Raw genomic sequence first — 21347 nt, forward strand, 5'->3', positions numbered from 1 at the left:
TTTTAATTTTATTTTATGTAAATTTATTTTATTTTTTAATTTTGATTCATGTATGATATTTTTTTAATTTTTTAATTTTTGTAAATTTAGGATTTTCTAATTTTGATCTCAATAAGATTTCAATTTTCTCATTTATAGTGTTAATAAATTTGAGTTTATAAGGATCAAAATTAAAAAAGTATAAATTTAAAAAGATTAAAAAAGTAAAATATCTTATAAAAATTAAAATTAAAAGTGTAAATTTACAAGAATAAAATTTAAAAAAAAATACTAACTTAGACGGAGAAAAACATATTAATTTAAGGCATCCAAGGAAGCAATAAATATAAATATGAATAAGAAGGGCCAGGAGGTAGCAGCAGTACTAGTGAGAATAAATATGTATGATATCCCCCAGAAAAGCATGCAACGGGGAGCACATCATAAAATGTTCCAGTCCATTAAACCTCACACTGAGCCACTACTCATGCTTCACCAGATGCACTCTAACTTCCTCCTGTGTCTCTGTTGCTTCAATAACTACCAACAAGACAAAACATAGTTAGGAGAGGGGTACAGAATTTAATAAAACATTTTGTAAACAATCCAATTTTATTCGTTACTTTTTAACAATTTTTCTTAAAAACACTTCACTTGACTTTTATTCGTTACAAATAATTTAAATTTTCTTACTTTTTAACAATTAATTGATCAATTTTTTTTACCAATTGTATTAAGTTGAATTTTATTCTTTACAAATAATTAAATTAAATATATATTTCTGTGTCACGTATCTTGTTATGTTCTATCATATCCCAGCCTTTTAGTTTCTTCTTAAACTAATAACTCCAACTGTACATGATTAATGAATCTTAAATTATTTGTTTTATTTTTAATAATGTAATACAGAAAATAGTACTCTTTGCACTCTAAGGAGTCTTTATATATTTGTTAACTAATTACAAATTCACATGTATATAAGGTGGTTAAATTTTAAAGAAAATCATCTTCAAATTCATACCTACAATGATTTTGTAGTGATGATTAGTTAATTGTGATTATTAAGTTCTGTAAAAAAATTGAGACTATTATTGTTTACAATTAAAAAAATAGTGTTATTCGTATCCATTAGAGTTGTGCCAAACATATTGTACTTTTTGGATAAAAAACAAATTATTGTAGTCTTTTGGAACTTTATAAATATGTGACTTTCTTTTGTATGAAGATCTTGTTATTTCTTTAATTATGACTTACGTCTCTCTCTTTTTTTTTTTAAAAAAAAAGCAAAGATTAATATACTTATAGAGTTTCTAAGATGTCTCCAATAATTTTGGAAATTTTGATACTATTAGTTTTTTACCAATTAAATTACATGTCATATTCTCATTAATTATTTTTTTTGTTTTTTTAAATTAGTCCTTGATTATTATTTTTTAAAATTGCAACTTTCTTAAATAAGAAAATATGATTCAAGATAACTTTAAAAGTTTAAACCCTAAAATCTTTTTAATTACTTTTAACACTTTTTATAAAAAAAATATCAATATTGTTTATTTGAAAATATCAATATTTAATGTTTTTTTTGTGGTAATCCCATCAGCATTACTGTTTAACGAGTCTCTGTATTGTTGTTCATTCGTTCTCTTTCTATACTATGTTAATTTTATACTATGTTAATTATAAAATGGTTTCAAAATCATTGTTACAATTTTTTTATACACTGTGAGAAACTAGAAAAACTGTGAATTTTGTCCTTCCCTTTAGTGAAATTAATGCATAGTCAATTATGTGTAAATTAATAAAAACATCATTAAGGTTAAAGAAAAGGATAAAGAAGAATACTCATATGAATATTCTGGTCTTATATTTTTTTAAAAAAAATTATAAAAAGTGTTGAAAGTAACTAAAAGGATTTTAGGATTCAGATATCTAAAGTTATCTTTAATCATATTATCTAATTTTAAAAAGTTACAATGTTAAAATTTTAAAAAATAATAATCAGGGATTAATTTGAAAAAAAAAATCCATAGAAAGATGACATATAAATTTATTGGTAAAAAATTAACAGTATCAAAATCCCTAAAATTATTGAAGCACCTTAGAAAGAATTTATCAACTGCATACCCTTTTTTTTTCAGCAAAACAAAATACTTTATAAGTATATGATGGACATAAGAATACCGTATGGTACAAAAAAAAAAAAAACTGGTAGATTTTGAACAACCTCCCTGTCTCCGCCAGCCTGTGGTGGTTAATTAGTTAGTATTTATGATATGAACCAGAAATATTTAATAACCATCAATACCTCCAAGTAAACTACACACTCAACCAATCAAGAAAGCAAACTCCCCTTTTCTTATTTAAACCTGAGCTATAAAAAAAGAATTGGAAAAAATACGGGTATAAATACTGAGGCATTGGCATAACATACCAATCTAACTAAAAGTATGATACCACGACCTAGCTAGAGGCAACAATGCAGTGAACATACAAGTGTATGTATAGTTGTAGAATCATCAATAGAAGTGAACATATTCACTAACATGGGTGGCAAAGCATTTCTTCGAACCAAATTATCTTTCTTCGTAGGTTGGTTAACTAATAGTTAAACTATTCTTTTCAATTAATATATATTAATTAAAAGGAGATTAGGAGTTATATTGTATTATAAACAAATGTAACAATAAAACAAACAATTTAACAAACATTTATTATAACAATAACATAGTATCCCTCAACAAAGATGGAAGGGATCTATTAAGTTCCAAGAAAAATAACTACAGCATACTAATTAAGAAACAACAAATGACAGATAGAGTATCCCTGGAGGAACAAACCCTAGTAGTAGCACACACATAATTTAGATTTATTCATCGTCCACCTCAGGATAAACACGCTTAATCTATCCTTACGTCCTTAATTGTAACAGGCTTGTTCCCATATATGGGAGCCAGTGTGACAGAAATACTATCATCGTCTTTTGTTACTCCAAGTCTGAAAGAAGCTTTGGTGATGTTGTTGTGGTTGACATGCGGCGAGTGAGGCAAAGTCACAAAGCTTCCCGCAAACTCTGAATCTTGGGGTCCAATCTCATTGTCGCCTTGGTCGTTGATGAACACATCAAACCTCACACCATCAGTACTATCATACTCAACATCTATCACTAACACCTCTTCTACGCCTTCTTCTTCTTCTTCATTCTCGTTCCTAGAGCGCGGCTTCGGCCTCTTCACGATTGTAGGAAAAAGTTAATGTATAAAAATTATTATTAATACTTAAGCAAATTGTTTAAAATAATAATAATAATAATAATAAATATTACTTTCAATTTATATGTTGTTTTGTGCTCGTACACTTAAAATTCTTAATCATTAAGAAACAAATAACTTTAAAGAATAACTAAAAATATTATAAATAATCTTATTAAAATCTTAAAATATAAATAATATATGTATAAAGAAATTGCAAAAAAAAAAAAATTGGTTAGAGGACCATGCCCCCTATGTCCCAATGAAGATCCGTCAATTGTTAGGGATTTTATAATTCCTAATTAATTAATATGGATTACATATTATATTATAACATTTATATTAGTTATTTACATTTAAATGAGTTCAATATAAAGTGATCTATTTAAGTGAGCCCATTAGACTGTCAATAGATAATTGATATGAGAATAGGTTTAAAACATAAGGCATGGTTATGATCCCCAATACACCAAATCAATAAACAGTTTCTCCTCTCCCCATCTGAAGAGAAAACGAAGGTTTCATAAGGAAGAATGTGATTTGGTTGAAGAAGGTCATTAAACCAGTTGTTCGTGACCACTGTCAGATTTCGCTGCGTGATAATCAAGCTCCATGGATCCAAGTATTCCTTAAAACCTCTTGATAATCTGACGTAATATGTTATGATGTTCATTTTGTATTTTATAAGGTTTATTGAAAATTCACAACATCAATGACTACCAGAATTAAGAATGATTATTATCTGCCATCATGACTGTAATCTCTGCAGTCACCTCTATCAACGATAAATAATATTTATATTGGTATCCGATCAAAATATGTATTTTTTGTCAAAATCAGAATGAATACTTGCATGTATGCAGATTCTTATCATCCCTACTCATGACATTTGTATTAGTAGGTATTTTAATTGTGAATGAGACTTGACGAATTTAAGTTATCTATCTCCACCTAAAGGTTCTAAAGTAATGTGAGTTTCCAAGGACTAAACAAGGGTCTGAATTGTCTCATTATTAGTTTTGGCACAATGTCATTTTTCTTGCCTAACACTACACATACGGGTTTGGCATGCTATTTAAATATTGATCTAGATTTGTGGGCTTTACTTCACGTTTTAATGGAGATCTAGATTGGAATTTTCAAACTCCAAACAAAACTTAAGCTATATATATATATATATATATATTTTGATGGAGGGGAGATCCAATTAAAAACGGTTAGTCAAATTTTTTTACAAAATTAATTAATACTTGGTACTAATAACATATGGTAACAAAAATAATCTAAAAAACTCAAGATACATGGAGAAATCATGGAATTAATCTTTAAACACGAGATTCATTACTTAGAGATTGATTTAGACTAGATTTTTTTAGTTAAATTAGTTGCTACATCAATTAAGAGTAACGTCACAAAAACAGTCAACATAAAATTGGTCACTAGTCAATCATTATGAAAGTGGTTTTTAGTTTGGTCACTACCCATCAGTCACTAAATAACTTTTATAACATGAGTCATCAAATTAGTCTCTATAATTTGAGTAACTACATTAATTGTAATAAAACTAGTCATTTAATTGGTTTTTAAATCAGTGTCTAAATTGGAATCTACACTCAGCGACCAAAAATTTAGCTGCTCGCTAAAATTGGTATCTTATTTGGTCACTAACTGATTAACGACCAACTTTGTAAAATTAGAGACCAATATTCTGTCACTAAGAACCATTTTTCTTGAAGTAGGGAATATTGGAGATACTTCTGATTTCCATTGAGCAACATATTAACAATCAACACACATAATAATATAAAATTAGCATTTATTTTAATGATATTAAAATATTTTAATCAAACATTAGTGACAAAATTGTAATTTTCAAATAAATTACTTCAACTTTAGATAGTCATGGATGGAGTTGAACTTTAAAAATTATTGACTACGTATATATAATCTCATAAATGTATAATAGAAAAATATGTATATACAGTAAACAAAAAAGAAACATATGTATATAAATAACACAAGTATTTATAAATAAAATAAAATGGGCATATGTAAGTACGTAACTAACTGTATTTATAATCAACTAACAACAAATATATAACTAACAGCAGAATAAATAAATGGTAAAAAAAGTTACTGTAGTGTAGTAGAGATTTATATGTGGAAAAATAAAAGAAGTGTTTTTTTTAGAATTAAATAAAGAAGTTAAAAACCAAGCATATAACTAAATAAAAATTAAATACAGTAATTCAAATAGTAAAAAATAAAATACAAACAGAATACAGAGTTTTTATACGGTTAGAGATATAATGGAATTAAAACAAGATAACTTATTGAAGATAAATAGTAACAAGAAGCAAAGAGATGGTGATGGGTTAGTAATGATTAAAAGTTACGTAGGTACAGGGATTAGAATTGATTATTTTTTTTTGGATTAGAATTTATTTAACTTTTCGTTAAGAATTGAAGAGCAAAATAGTAACGTTTTTAAATTAATAGAATGACAATAATAATTAAGGGGAAAATAAAATAAACAATATGATGCTAGGAACACATTACTTAACACCCATGGTTATACTTTTATGTTGAGAGTTATGATATATGTCTTCTCTCCTTACTCTGGAAAATCTGATTTTAGTAAAAGAAGAAGGAAAGAAGTGAGTTTTAGGTTTGTGGACCACTAGGTTTTGGTAGCCAGGGTACGAATTTATGATGAGTGGTGACTAACCTAATACCCTTCATGCAAAACATGGTTGTGACACCTTGCAAGCCTAGGGACGTGCTTAGGTTATCATTTGTCCTAGTTGAATTTTAATTGATCTTTGATTTAGTTCAGTTCAATTCCAACTAGTTTAATTATCTTAGCTTTAGTTAGTTTTTGTTGAGTTTAGTTTGTTTGGAAAAGAAAAAAAAATGGTTTTTTACTAGATACATGTGCTAAAAATAAAAAAAAAAAAATTTAAAATTTCAATAAATATAGTTGGACACCCCAAATCCTATGCAACACACCTAGTGAGAGAGAGAAAAATATTGAGATAATATATGATATGATAAAAAGAAAAAGATAAAAAAAAATAAAAGATATTGACAATGTGTTTAAAATAAAGGATATGCAAATATCATTGTTAAAAAAAAAATATTCAACGTATTCATAGTAAAAGGTAGAGTTCCTAGTACTTATTAAAAGAATGAGGACACAATAACCTCTTTTCTTCAATTTGGCTCAAGTATAATTTTGGACTCTCAAATTTAGATCAGTTTTGTTCTTGTCCTCCAAATTTAGATTTGTTCTTTTTTTTTTCTCTTAGAATTAGAAGAATGCTAATATTAAACTCTTTCTTGGTTCTTAGGAATACTATTGATTCTAGTTTTAAATTTTCTAATTCAAAGTAACAAATTTTCCTCACTTATCAATCTCTAGCGATTGCGGCATTGTTTTATTGAGTTCTTGTCTCAATCCATTTTTATTTTGTCTTCAAATTTTTCCTTGAATTTTCTACTTTTTGGGATGTATGCTGAATTTTGATCCATAAAAAAGAATTTTTCATTGGTTATATATATAGAGAGAGAAAACTATTTTTGTGAGAATATGTGCATATATAAAAACACGAGAGCAACAAATTATAATCCTCGGATTAAATTTAATGGTCTAGATTAGAACCCAAATTAAAAAACGGCACGGCCCCATTCTCCTTTAAGTTTGCCTATTATCTCCTCCTTCCAGTTCACGTTCTCTTGCTTTCATTGTGTGTTAATGCTTAATACTGCAACTAGTTGGCTTAGAGGGGATGCTCTCTTCCCTGCACTATGCGCCAATTCTTCTACCACAAAAGCGATTGCTGGAATCAAATTTTACACCCTTTCTCTACTCATCATGTCACACACCCTTTCTGTTCGTAACGTCGCACGCAAGAGAAGGGGAAAAGACACTTGAACCTAATTCCTATATTCTCTTTCTAACGTCGCACCATTCCTGTTTTCTTCGTCAATTGTTTTTCATCTCTCAAAGTGCGATCTTTTTTCTTTGCATATTAACGTGATGGATATTGCACCAATTTGACTCCAATAATCGATTTCAGAATTGGCGAGGGTAGGGGAGTGAGCGTCCTGTTTCACGAAAGATAGCATCCTATTTCAGCAGACAACGTTAACAAACTATATTGCTGGCAACATGAGAAACGAGGCACGTGCTTTTTTGTATTTGGATTAATCTTGACCATAAAATTTAATCTGAGGGTTATAATTTGATGTTCTCATATAAGCAACTTGCACTATATACATACATACATATATATATATATATATATATATATATATATATATATATATATATATATATATATATATATATATATATATTTCAAGTGGATATTTTAATTATTTACAAGAAATTCGTTATACACGAAACGGGAGAGAATAAAATTGAAAAAAATAAATATTATACATTGGATCAAACATTTGTTAAGCTCTATAACAACAACAAACGAAATATATTCAATAAAATTTTCTTTGCCAGTAAAAGTGCCATAATTAAGTCGTATATGACAGTGACATATTTCCACTCCTCCTTTTCAAACTCTATCTTTATGCCTTGAATTGTGATGGTGACATTCTCACATCGTGGTACCAACGTGACCAAAATACTATCATCATTTTCAGCATCCAAGTCTGTTACTCCTATTGTCAAGCTAGTTTTGATCTTCTTGTCCATGTTCATGTTCGAATGGGAATGACCCAAAGTAGCAAAGATTCCTGCAAACTCCGTCCTCTTTGGTCCAATCTCCTCCACATCTTCATCAGTAATATACACATCAAACTTCACATCAGTATCCCCATCAAACTCAATCCCATCAATCACCAACACTGCTTCCTCTTCCTCTTTCTCCCTCTTGCTCCTCAACTTCTTTGGCCTTTTAACAAGTAGGGTTACCTTTGAGTCCAACAAAGTGATAGGAAACTTGGCACTTGGCTTAGGCTAAGCCGCCATTGCTGCACCAATCCCAGACTGTTGTACGAACGCCACCTTCTTAGCTTTTCTAGTTATTTTGGGTTTAGTCTTTTTCTTGAGCCATAGAATGTCAACATCTTGGTAGATGTACCGCATCTTTTTCGAGTCGAGGGAGTCTTTCACCTTCACCCGCACAAGGTTCTTGTTCTCATCGTAGAAGAAAAAGGTGGTTTCCAACCAATCGCGGTTTTTTATGTCCCTTCTTTTTCCACATGGTATTGTTTTCCATATGTTCCATATCCAATCCACATTGGCATGGTGAGAATAGAAAACAGGGTCTCTTCCAGCAGAATATAAAATCTCCCCATGTCCTCTTTGTTAGGTTGTTTTGGATCAATAGTGAAAGAAAAAGAGGGTTCAAAACACGCAAGCACAGCGACAGACTAAAAAAAATTATTTTACATTTAAATTATATATTGAAGTAGACCACATTTCTTTAATAATGTAAAGATTCTATGTGTATTTACATTAAGACATCAATTATTTGATGAATGAAACTTTAAATAGTAAAAAACATTTATACTGTTTAAAATTGGCTTAAACTTTATTAGTGTATTTCTGGTGCATTTTGCTTTCAGCTAAATGCTTTTATTTTCAAAAAAGAGAGATCAACAACTTTGGCCTTTTAACAAGTGTGGATACCTTTGAATTCAAAGTGAGAGGAAACTTGACGCTTGGCCTAGCTTCAGCGGCCTGTGCTGCACCAACACCAAAATGTTGTGCATGCCACCTTCTTAGCTTTTCTAGATTTTTTGGGTTTTGGCTTTTTGTTGAGCCATGGAATGTCAACATCCTGGTAAACGTACCCTAGTTTTTTGGTGTCGAGGCTATCTTTTATCGTCACACGCACACGGTTCTTGTTCTCATCGTAGAAGTAAAACGCGGTTTCTAACCAATCAGGGTCAGTGAATCCCTTCTTTTCCCACCTTTGATTGTTTTCGAAATGTTCAACATCCTATCCACATTGGCATGGTGAGAATAGAAAATGGGGTCTCTTCCAGCAGAATAGAATCTTCCCATGTCCTCACCGTTAGGTTGATTTCTATCGCCAGTCCAAATGTGCCCAGGAGTGTGAGGAACACTCTCTACAGAACCAGCACTATTATTAGGCTCCTCTCCAGGATGGAAAGGTTTTCCGAGGAAGACTGATGGGGTTTACCCAAAAGAAACAACACTCTTATACACTACACAGAGGTTGTTTTCTACACTTGCACTGCCGTCATTGTTTTTGCTATAGTTTAGGTCTACGAGAGTAGGGGGTTGGTGGATTTTATCCCTGAAACAGTCATAAAGAGGGGATTTTTCATTTGTGTAAATGGGAGGGATTACCATGCCACATCAGGGTTGTTCCAGTTCCAAAACCTAAGAGCAAAGGTTGGGTCATCGATCAATTTCCCCAAGATTTTCTCATAGAAATAAAGGTACCAACGGTGGAAAGGGAAGAATAGCCACGAGTTGTGGACTTTGAAGTCGAGCTTAGGGAACTCAACTTGTTTATAGCCACCATCACAGTATGCACAATGGATGTTTGCTTGTTGTATGAAACTTCGAGGATCATCAGGTGGAAGGGCTTTCATGCGCGTAAGGGCTTTCTCATACTTCTCTAGATAGTCTTTGTTGAAGAATTGAGCAGCTGATCTAACCCTAACGGGTGTTCCTGGAGGAAGGAACCTGAATTCTACAGGCTTGGAAGAAGGTTATGGTGGGCAACAATTGAGTTGTTTCTCAATCCCCCTGGTACATCATCGATTTCAACACAATTTTCTAGTTTGGGTGGTTGAAATGGAGCAGCGATGGCTAAAGGGTTGTTGATGTTGTTGCTAAGAGTAGAAGCATCGTAAATGCCTCCGCCAAGGAGAACATGCCTCCTATGTTTTCCTAGAATATTGTTGTGTGATGATGGTTTTCTTTTTCTGGGTACTGTTTTGTTTAATGTTGCATGACACTTTGGAAATTACGAGATGATCATTGAGGTTTTTTGGTTTGCTACGTTTGGTGGGTTTGCATGGTATTTGGAAGGTGGAAGATGAGGAATAAAAGGGAATGGGAAGGGGTGGAGGATATAGAGAGGGAATAGAAGCCATGATATTATTCGTTTGTTATTCGATCTTCTTTTGGCTCATAATGATGATATCTACCATCTTGCCCTTTTATAGTAATGATCTTCCTTTGGCTTATGATTAAAATTGATCAAGTAATGATCCTTATTAGTGTGTATACAGTATTTAATTTGCACTGGCTCATTGTTCCTTTTTAAGTTATTTTTTCTGATTGAGTGGTAATCCCTAAGCAGATTTTTCACATATGGATTAATTTGATCCGTATGAAATACAGATGAAATTAATCTATAAGTATGAAATTCATTTGTATAAAACATACGGATCAAGTTGATCTGTATGATTTATATAGATGAAGTTTATCCGTATAAAATATACGGATCAATTTCATCTGTATGGTTTATACGAATGAAGTTTATTCGTATAAAACATACGGATAAACTTCATCTGTTTAAACCATACGGATGAAGTTCATCTTTATTAATTTTTTGGTTTTTTTTTTAATTTCTTAAAGTTTTATTTTTTAAATTATTAATATGTTAAATTACTCATTTGTGTATTAAATTTTTTTTACTATTACAAAATTTAATATATATTAAATTTTGTAATAGTAAATATTTTTTATTTATAAAAAAATATACGGATTAAATAATTTGTATGATTTATATCAAAATTAATTGTCATAAAATTTATTATTTAAATTTACATGCACATTAAATATATATTAAAAATTTTAGTGTTATGTATAACAATATTATTTATTTTATAATGTAATTAGTTCATTAGTTCAATTGGTTAAAGTATTGTGTTAATAACTTGAAAGTCACAAGTTTTATTCTTATTTTGATCATTAATTTTAAATTAATTCATCACAAATATTTTTCAAAAAATGGAATTAAATAAGTAACCACTTTAATATCCTGTATAAAAATATAATAAAAAAAGTAGCCACTTAATAGAAGGGACGTGAAACATCCTAACCTTCTCAATCTCAATTTCTCTCCGCCCTTCCAAAACCTCTTACCTCTTCATTAAAAAATTTCATCCTGAAATACTAGTGCTTCTTTTTAATTAAGAATTAGGCATATACAAAGTAATTCCTTTTCTTAAACAATTTGTCAGATGATTTAATTTGTATTTATGCAGTTTTATGATAACCTTATCATCTTATTAATTTCTTTTATAGTATGAAGTATGATTCTATGGCAAAATGAACTTTTGTTTAGATAGTGTTAACCAAAACCACTTTTAAGGTATAAATAAATATTATTGAAATGATATATAATATTAAGTTATGAAAACACACACACACACACATATATATATATATATATATATATATATATATATATATATCTCAAGTGGGCATTTTGGTTATTTATATGAAATTTGTTGGACAGTAAAAAAAAAATATAAGAAATTCGTTATACACGTTACGAGAAAAAAATGAAAAAAATAAATATTCTACTTTGGATCAAACCATTTGTTAATTACTATGCCAACAACAAACGAAACATACAATAAAAATTTTCTTTGGCAATAAAACAACAAATATTACTTTTGCCATTGAGTAATGGAAACGTGATTTATTTATTTTTCTCTTAAATTGCTAAACATGGTGATATGAATTTAAACTCATTTGCATGTTGGAAACACCTAGCCAAGCATGCAATAATTAAGTAGTAATTTGCCAGTGACATATTTTCACTCCTCCTTCTCAAACTCTATCTTGATGCTCTGAATTGTGATGGTTACATTCTCAGATCGTGGTACCAATGTCACCAAAATACTATCATCATTTTCGGCATCCAAGTCCTCTAACAAATCCGTTATTCCCAATGTCAAACTAGTTTTGATCTTCTTGTCCATGTTCATGTTTGAATGGGAATGACCCAGAGTCGCAAAGCTTCCAGCAAACTCCGTGTTCTCTGGTCCAATCTCCTCGACATCTTCATCAGTAATATATACATCAAACTTGACATCATTATCCCCATCAAACTCGATCCCATCAATCACCAACACTTCTTCCTGTTCCTCCTTGTCCTTCTTGCTCCTCAACTGCTTTGGCCTTTTAACAAGTAGAGTTACCTTTGAGTCCAATAAAGTGAGAGGAAACTTGGAACTTGGGCCAGTCTCAGCAGCCATTGCTTCACGAATGCCGCCAAACTGTTGTGTGAACGCCACTTGCTTAGCTTTTCTAGTTCTTTTGGGTTTAGTCCTTTTCTGGAGCCATGGAATGTCAACATCTTGGTAAACATACCCCATCTTTTTCAAGTCAAGGGAATCTTTCACTTTCACACTCACAAGGTTCTTGTTCTCATCGTAGAAGAAAAAGGTGGTTTCCAACCAATCACGGTTTTTGAAATCCCTTCTTTTTCTAGTTGGTATTTTTTTCCATATGTTCCACATCCTATCGACGTTGGCATGGTGAGAATAGAAAATGGGGTCTCTTGCAGCAGAATAGAATCTCCCCATGTCCTCTTTGTTAGGCTGTCTTGGATCACCGGTCCAACGGTGGAGAGCAGTATGAGGACCAAGCTCTACAGTCCCTCCACCGAGTTCAGGCTGCTTTCCAGCAAAGAAAGTTTTTCCATGGAAGAGCGATGCGCGTTTCGCACCAAAGACAATGTTAGGTACAGGAAGGGGAAGATTCGTGAGAGAGAAGATGATGGTTGCCTTGATTCGAGGTTAAGGTTCCTCCTGAAGGAACTAGCTTTTATTGAAAGGATATATTTGCCTTACTCGTACCACTTTCAGGCTTTTATACATGCTACAATGGTTACAACGAACATCTAACGGCCCTAACTACCAAGCTGGAGTAGTTACAACTAACTAACAGAAAGCTAGCGTATACATGCAAGGGTTTCTATACGTAACTTTCTAAGTATCGGGGTCTCGTGGTAGCTTTTCGTGGTCGTGCTTCGTTGCTACTGGTATCATTGTTGTTAACGTTCCTAACAATATCCTCCCCTGGGAAAGTCACCTTGTCCTCAAGGTGATGGGAGTCGTGGATATCAGCCCAATCTTCCCACGTTGACTCTTCTGGTGCCATCCCTTTCCATTGTACCAGTACAAGTTTCCTGGGTGGTTGACTTGAAGTGTCCATGCGCAAATCCAGAACAGCTAAGGGTTCTAAGATAGGATTATTGTGAGTTGCAGCTGGAGGAAGTGGGGTTGCTTGTAAGTCGTGTGGGCCATGGTGAGACCGGAGCAATGAACAGTGGAAGACAGGATGGATTTGACATCCTTCAGGTAATTGTAGACGATATGCAACGTTGCCGACGCGTTCTAGCACTCGAAAAGGTCCAAAGTATCGTTTAGCAAGCTTGTTGGAGGTCTGAGTTCGTAGTGAACATTGCCGATAAGGTCGAAGCTTCACATATACCAGCTGATCGACCTCGTATTGAGCCTCGCAACGCGATCTATCGGCGTAGTGCTTCATGGTGTCTTGTGCCTTGAGTAACTTGCGTCTGAGGGTGGCGTAGATTTCTTCCCTCGTGGTGAGCATGGCATCAACTGCTTCGTTGTGGGAAGAACCTCGAAGGTAGTTGTGAATCGAAGGAGGAGGTTTTCCATAGACTACCTCATAAGGGGTAAGCCCAGTGCCCGAGTGTTGCGAGGTATTATACGACCATTCCATCAAGGGTAAGAACTGGTACCAAGCTGTGGGTTGTTGATGAACAAAGGCGCGTAGATATGTTTCGAGTGTGCAGTTTAGGACCTCTGTCTGACCATCCGTTTGTGGATGGTAGGCAGTACTCATTCGAAGAGTGGTGCCACTCATTCTGAACAATTCTCTCCAAAATGAGCTGAGGAAGACTAGATCTCGGTCTGAGATGATACTTCGAGGAAAGCCATGCAGGGTAGGGCGTCGTAACTGCATTGAGAGCTCGGTAGTCAACACACATGCGCCACGATCCATCTTTCTTCTTCACCAGTAATACCGGAGAGGAAAAGGGGCTTTGACTTGGCCGTATGAGCCCGAAATTCAACAATTCCGATACTTGCTTCTCGATTTCCGTCTTCTGAAAGTTTGGATACCTGTAGGGCCTGACATTCACGGGGTTGGTCACAGGGAGGAGGTTGATATGGTGGTCGTGGTGTCTAGGGGGAGGTAATTCTGAAGGGGTGTGAAAGATGGAGTGGTAGCGGAGTAGAAGCTTGTTAATGGCAGGTATGGGATGTGGGGGGTCTGTGGTTGATTCGAGTTGGTTCACAGGTAAGAGTGAAATGTGGAATAAGCCAGAAGTGGAGTTGGTGGAGATCATTTGTCTAACCTGGGTAGCAGATGCTGGAGAGTTATCGACATAAACATCGGCATGAAGGTTGACTGGTTGATCTTTGTAGACGAACTGCATGGTAAATGATGAATAGTCATTGGTTATGGGCCCTAAGGTACAAAGCCATTCCACTTCGAGCACAATATCCGCCCCACTCAATGGCAGCACCCGTAACGTGACCGTAAAGGTATGCCCCTGCATGAGAACTTGTGTATCGGAGCACAGCTGGTGGCATTGTAACACGGAACCATTGCCCACCATAACTCTGAGGGTTGTTGTCTCCTTCACAGGTAAGCTCAGGAATTTTGCAACACGAGGTTGAACGAAATTGTAAGTGCTTCCGCTGTCGACCAATATGGTGACGCGAGCACTGTTGATCAACCCATATAAGCGAAAAGTGTCAGAGGCAAGGACACCAGCCAATGCATGAAGGCTAATATGGGGGTGGGGTGCGTTCGGGTCAAGAAATGGGTTGGTTTCGTCCGGGGTGGGGTTAGGTTCAGTTGCTGGGAAGTGTGGGTAGTCTGTTGAGGGAGGTTCAGATGTGGCGGGTTCATCAAGGTCCGCGATGAGGAGCAAGACTCGACCCTTGCATCTATGTGATGAACTCCACTTTTCATCACAATTGTAACATAGACCCATTTCTCTTCTAAATGTCATTTCTTCCTGGATTCTTTTGATAAATGGGGCCTTGGGTCGTGGTGCGAGATGGGTGGGTGTGTGAGGTACAGGTGGGTTTGGTGGCGGAGAAGGCCCAAACGAGGCCTTGGAAGTGTGCTTCTTTCGATCCAATAGCTTGTCTTCCTACAGACAAGCGAGGGTTGTAGCTTGTGGTAATGAAATAGGCTAGAAGGCCTGCACTTCACGGCGGATTTTCGGGTTGAGACCGGAGATGAAACAGCTAAGCAAGACGGAGGGGGAGAGACCTGTGATACGGTTGGCGAGTCTCTCAAACTCGATGAGGTAGTCTGTCAAAGACCCGCGTTGAACAAGCTTGAACAAGGTTCCTCGTGGATCATCGTAGAACGAAGGTGCAAACCTTGCTTCGATTGCTTGGAGAAGGGCTGGCCAAGACGTAATGAAACCATTCCTGAACATCCATTGAAACCAGCTGAGAACCGGTCTGTCGAGATAAAAGGAGGCCACCATGATTCGATCTTCCTCCGGGGTTCCCTGGTAGTCGAAGAATTGTGATACTTTGAAGATCCATCCTAGAGGATTGTGGCCGTCAAAGCGGGGCACGTCGAGCTTGACGGGTGGCCGTGGATGTGGAGAAGGTTGGGAAGGTGCTGGTGAGGCAGAGGTGAGGTGTGAGAGACGCTCGCACCATGCTTCTAACTTATTGGCCAAGTCGGAGTGTCTCTCGGAGAGGGCTGCTATGGCTTCTTCAAGGCGGTCTGTGGTTGTGCGACGAGTGCCGTGCTCCGCCATAGTAGCAGGTCGGACCAGTGTTAGGTACGGGAAGGGGAAGATTCGTGAGAGAGAAGATGATGGTTGCCTTGATTCGATGTCAAGGTTCCTCCTGAAGGAACTAGCTTTTATTGAAAGGATATATCTGCCTTACTCGTATCACTTTCAGGCTTTTATACATGCTACAATGGCTACAACGAACATCTAACGGCCCTAACTACCAAGTTGGAGTAGTTACAACTAACTAACAGAAAGCTAACGTATACATGCAAGGGTTTCTATACGTAACTTTCTAAGTATCAGGGTCTCATGGTAGCTCTTTGTGGTCGTGCTTCGTTGCTACCGGTATCATTGTTGTTAACGTTCCTAACAGACAACACTCGTATACATTACACCAAGGTTTTGTTCTACACTTGGTTCCTTGCCACTGCCATAGTTTAGGTCTACGAGAGTATCAACTGTGATGTCTGGATTCCTGCGAGGGTCATAAAGAGGGGAGTCTTCATCTCTGTAAATGGGAGGGATTACCATGCCGCCATCAGGGTTGTCCCAGTTCCAATATGGAAGAGCGAAGGTTGGATCATCAATCAAGCTCCCCAAGATTCTCTCATAGAAATAGAGGTACCAACGGTGGAAAGGGAAGAACAGCCAAGAAAAGTGAACTTTGAAGTCTAGCTCAGTTGGGAACCCTAATTGTTTATAGCCACCATCACAGTAAGCACAATGGATATCAGCTTGTTGCTTGAACTTCGAGGATCATCAGATGGAAGCTCTCTCATGCGCTTAAGGGCTAACTTATACTTTTCTAGGTACTCATCAGTGACGAATTGAGCAGGTGGTCTAACCCTAAGGGGTGTTCCTTTAGGCAACTTGAAATCTATTGAAGGGGAAGAAGATCTTGGTGGGCAACAATAGACTTGTGCCTCGATGACCCCTTTAGGTGGTACATCATCAGTTATACAACAATGTTCTAGGTCAGGTTGGAGAATAGGAGCTGCAGCCATGGCTAAAGGGTTGGTGTTGCTAAGAGCAGATGCACCGTAAAGGCCCCCAATGCCAAGGAGAACATCCCTTCTATATTTTCCTAGAATGTTGTATGATGGTCTTTCTTCTTTTGGGTTTGGTGTTGGGGTGTTTTGGTTACTGTTGCATGTCACTTTGGAAAAGTGGTGGCGTTTTGGTTTGCTACGTTTGGTGGGTTTGCATGGTATTTGGGAAGTTAGGAAGGTGGAAGATGAAGAACAAATGGAAATGGGAAGAGGTGCAGAGAAATTGAAGAGGGAGAAAGAGGATAGACAGGATATAGAAGCCATGATCGATCTTCTATTGGCTCATAATGATCGATCTACAATCTTTGCCCTTTTATAGTGAAGTTATATGAAGACTGTCCTTTATAAATAAATAATGACATTAACATTCGGCAAATTGGGATTGAAAAATTTCTTTAAAATTTAATTTAGATTCTTTTTCAAAAAATATGAAAATGTCCTTGATTGATTCACCAAAATTGTGGCTGAAGAAAATGTCGTGGGTCTGAAGATAATGTGGTAAATATAATGGAACACTGATTATTTCATTTGATCCCTACTACGTACGAACCAATTAATTTCATGCAAATCTTTTCAATAATCTTCTAAAGAATTATGGTGCTTTAAATGGTAACAATGTGTCGTTTACTTTTAGGGTGACTTTAATACATAAAATTATAAAGTAAAACAAATTGGTATGAATTTCATCATTTTATTCTTTTTAATTTTTATTGTTTCACTCCTATAATAATACCGAACACAGAGAATAAATTAGTGATACAAACTCATACCTTGACTTAGAAACTAGGGTTACGAATTTCATAAAAGTTTATAATATTTCTTTTGTAAAAATATTATATAACTTTTTTCTTGTCCCCACTAAATAAGCTTTTGGGAGTTTGTCCCCATTAATGTTATATATTGCACCTTTGCTAACTACTATGGATTTTACATGTCTCCCCTTTTTTCCTGCGAGCTAGGCTATATATTGAGCAATGATGTATTGTTAAAACAAATGTCTAGTCTGATCCTCAAAGCCTGAAGCGACTTCCAATATATATGCATGGATCTTGTTGCTGCAATTTGGATTCAAATGTTTTTGCGTTAGGTCTTAACCAAGTTATTTGTTAGATCTCAATCAAGAGAAGGTAGCTATTTTGAAGGTTTAGATCTTCTACAGTTATATTTTTATTGTACAAGATTTTTTTAATAGACAAATAAAATATATATTATATAAATAGAAGAATTCTGGCAGGATCATGAATAATTCCCCCACGACCCCACTAGACCCTTAATTAACGGCATTGGGAAAGATTTTAGTCATAGAAATTATTTAATTTAATTTATTTTATAAAACAAATGTTTTAAATATAAAGTTTAATGATATTAATTTTATACTGTTATTTAATTATAAATCCACATTTTTTTAAGTTTATGTTTAAAATCATGAATAAATGAGATAAATTTAATTTATTCTTGGATGTTAAATTTTAATGAAGAGAATTCATTATTCGTATTTCACTCCCTACTTTGGAAATGAGTGATGATGGAAGAGAACAGGTGGGTTGGAGATATTGTTTCTTGGTTTTGCGTGTAACATGTTCCCACTTCTCTCCTCTGGCCTTACTTCTGATCAATGCTGTGCTTTGTTACAGGTTACACGATTATATATAGATGTAAGACCTTTTTTTTTTGTTACAAGAGTGAATAAAGACAGAAAGGACAAAGGATAGAAACTAAAAGCAAAAGCAGCAAGTCTCCGCGAGGGAAGCAAGTTCCCATCTCATCCTCCCTGATCGAGTCATTAGGTAACTCAACGGATTGATGAAACATTGATGATAAGTCTTATCAAATAAAAATTATTTTTAGATATTCTATTATATGAAAAACTTATATGATAATTATTTTGGTTAAATAATAATTATTTTTAAACATTTCATTATTCACATAAAAAATTACATTATTTATAATCGTCACATATTTATTATTATAAGTATATAATTATTCTATCAAATTGTGTCTTTCTTTGGATTGAACACAATTCACATAAATAATTTCATGCAATATTCATGTAAATTAAATCAAATTAACTTAGAGATTATTTTTTCTTCAATCAATTTGATCCAAAAATACAAAATAATTTAATATAATAAATAGGAAGTCTTAAAATTACACAATTTTCACATATAATTTAATTATATAAAAATATATATAACAGAACATGCAAGTATATATAACAAAACTTAGCACAACATTAATTCCTAGAAAAATTAATTTATAATTATTACTATCAACGCAATGATCCAATATTGACAATAATGGTCAAATAATAGTGTTTCTTTGGACCAACTATTATTCACACGTAAACATCTTATAATTGTCACACATTTATCATCTAGGTATAAAATATTATTTGGTCAAATTGCATCTTCCTTTGGGCCGAACACAATTCGCATAAATAATGTTATACAAAAATCTATCTAATTTTAATCAAATCAATTTTCACAATAGAGATTACTTTAAAAATATATCGTGTCAATCAATTTAATTAAAAAAATCAGTAGATATGCAAATAAATGGAAAAGGATGTGTTAATGCTAAATTAACTCCAATCATGTAGCAAAAAAATATAAAACATTAATTACGGTAAGTAAATATCATATTCTTAAACTATATTTAATGTTATCATTGATTTATACTTAAAATATCCCAAGTAAATATTGCATTTTTTATTTTTTTTGCTGAGAGCATCCTTAGTTTTCTTTTTTTTATTATGAGAGGTCAAACTTAAATGAACACTTTTAGATATGTCTCACTACAACTTATCTTCCTCTTGCACACACTGAGATATAAGCTCATTAATGAAAGTGAGATTACACACAATGAGATATAAGTTCATTAATGGACTCATTAGACATTTTGTACTCTCTTATATAACTTTCCCTCTTCTTTACAAAAATAATAATAAATAAATAACACAAAAATTGCATACGCAAAAAAAACTTCTTTATATATCATGAACAATAAGACTTATTTATTGTGCGTTAACCTAATAGGGTTCTCATTTTCCTATAATGGATCAACACTTACATATGTTCATTTAAATTCATATCATCTTATTTATTTAGTTAGACTCACTTGATTTGATCACATGAAATAAAATTCACTAATCACAAATAACTAATATAATTATCTTATTAACCTATATTAATTATTGAAATAAAAAATTCCAATAAGAGAAACGTGGGAAAAAGAAAGGGAGTAACTTGTATTTTTCAAATTAAAACAAATTAAAGTAAAATTGAAATTATTTAACAACCCTTCAATTTATGCTTATGTAAAATAAAAAATGAACATTTTTTTAGTGCAAGTGAAAAGATGTTAAAGTGTTAATATACACCTTCTAATTTTCTATTTTTTAGTGGGTGTATATTAATTAGCATTCCCCAAAAATAAATACCTTATATACTCACTTAAAACTCAATATAAATAAAAAAGTTAATAAATTGGAAATATTTATTTTATACTAATAAATTTAATATTTATCTTACAATAAACTTACAATATAAATTAAAGAAATATCATTTTAAAATAAAAAATATTTTTCTCCAAGTTTTACAAGTTACAAACAATATTTCATCTCTACTAAAAACAACAATAATTCATACGAACTGCATGTTACTATATTGCAAGTGCAACTGAGAGAAAAACTAAAGAATATATGACAGCAAAAGTTTCAATTTGAACGGAAGAGATTTTTGTGAGATTCACGTAATATTTTTTTTTTCTTTTCTCTTTTCACTCCCTTTCCTCCAAAGAGTAGAAACCGACGTTTTCCCCTCAACTCTCAAGTACAGGAACAGATTTTATCAAATTTTGAACTAAGTATTTATAATTTAACATTTTTAATTCAACTTTTAAGAATTTAAAATGTTGTAACTATAAATCCTTAAAAAACATATAAAGTTATTGCACCTTTGTTACTAACTAAGTACTATGGAATTCACTATTTTCACTCTTTAGTTTGGAAGAGACAGGTGATGGGGAGAGAACACGTGGGTGTGTTTCATGCTTTTGCTTATAGCTACTGGTCAATGCTTTTGTTTCAGGTTACAGCATTATCAATTGATGTTAGTCTAAACCCACCGGCCTGTTTCTTACAGCAGAGGGAGATAATGGAGTAGATAAAAATAATGAAATTGTCTGTTACAGCAGATTCATTACAGAAATAAATTTAAAATTATTGGGCTTGTTTCTATTGCTTACTCTCGACTGAAGTAAAAGAACACACACATATATATATATATATATATATATATATATATATATATATATAT

The 21347-nt window shown here is 33.4% G+C and overlaps 2 pseudogenes; both read right to left on the reverse strand.

Moving 5' to 3' along the window:
- Window positions 1–2876: 2876 nt before the first annotated feature.
- LOC100802818 (polyphenol oxidase A1, chloroplastic-like) lies at window positions 2877–10739 on the reverse strand (annotated as a pseudogene).
- A 1119-nt stretch (window positions 10740–11858) lies between these two features.
- Window positions 11859–17323, reverse strand: LOC102670026 (polyphenol oxidase A1, chloroplastic-like; annotated as a pseudogene).
- Window positions 17324–21347: the final 4024 nt, after the last annotated feature.

This window comes from Glycine max, chromosome 7 (assembly GCF_000004515.6).
Source record: "Glycine max cultivar Williams 82 chromosome 7, Glycine_max_v4.0, whole genome shotgun sequence".
Classification (NCBI taxonomy): domain Eukaryota; kingdom Viridiplantae; phylum Streptophyta; class Magnoliopsida; order Fabales; family Fabaceae; genus Glycine; species Glycine max.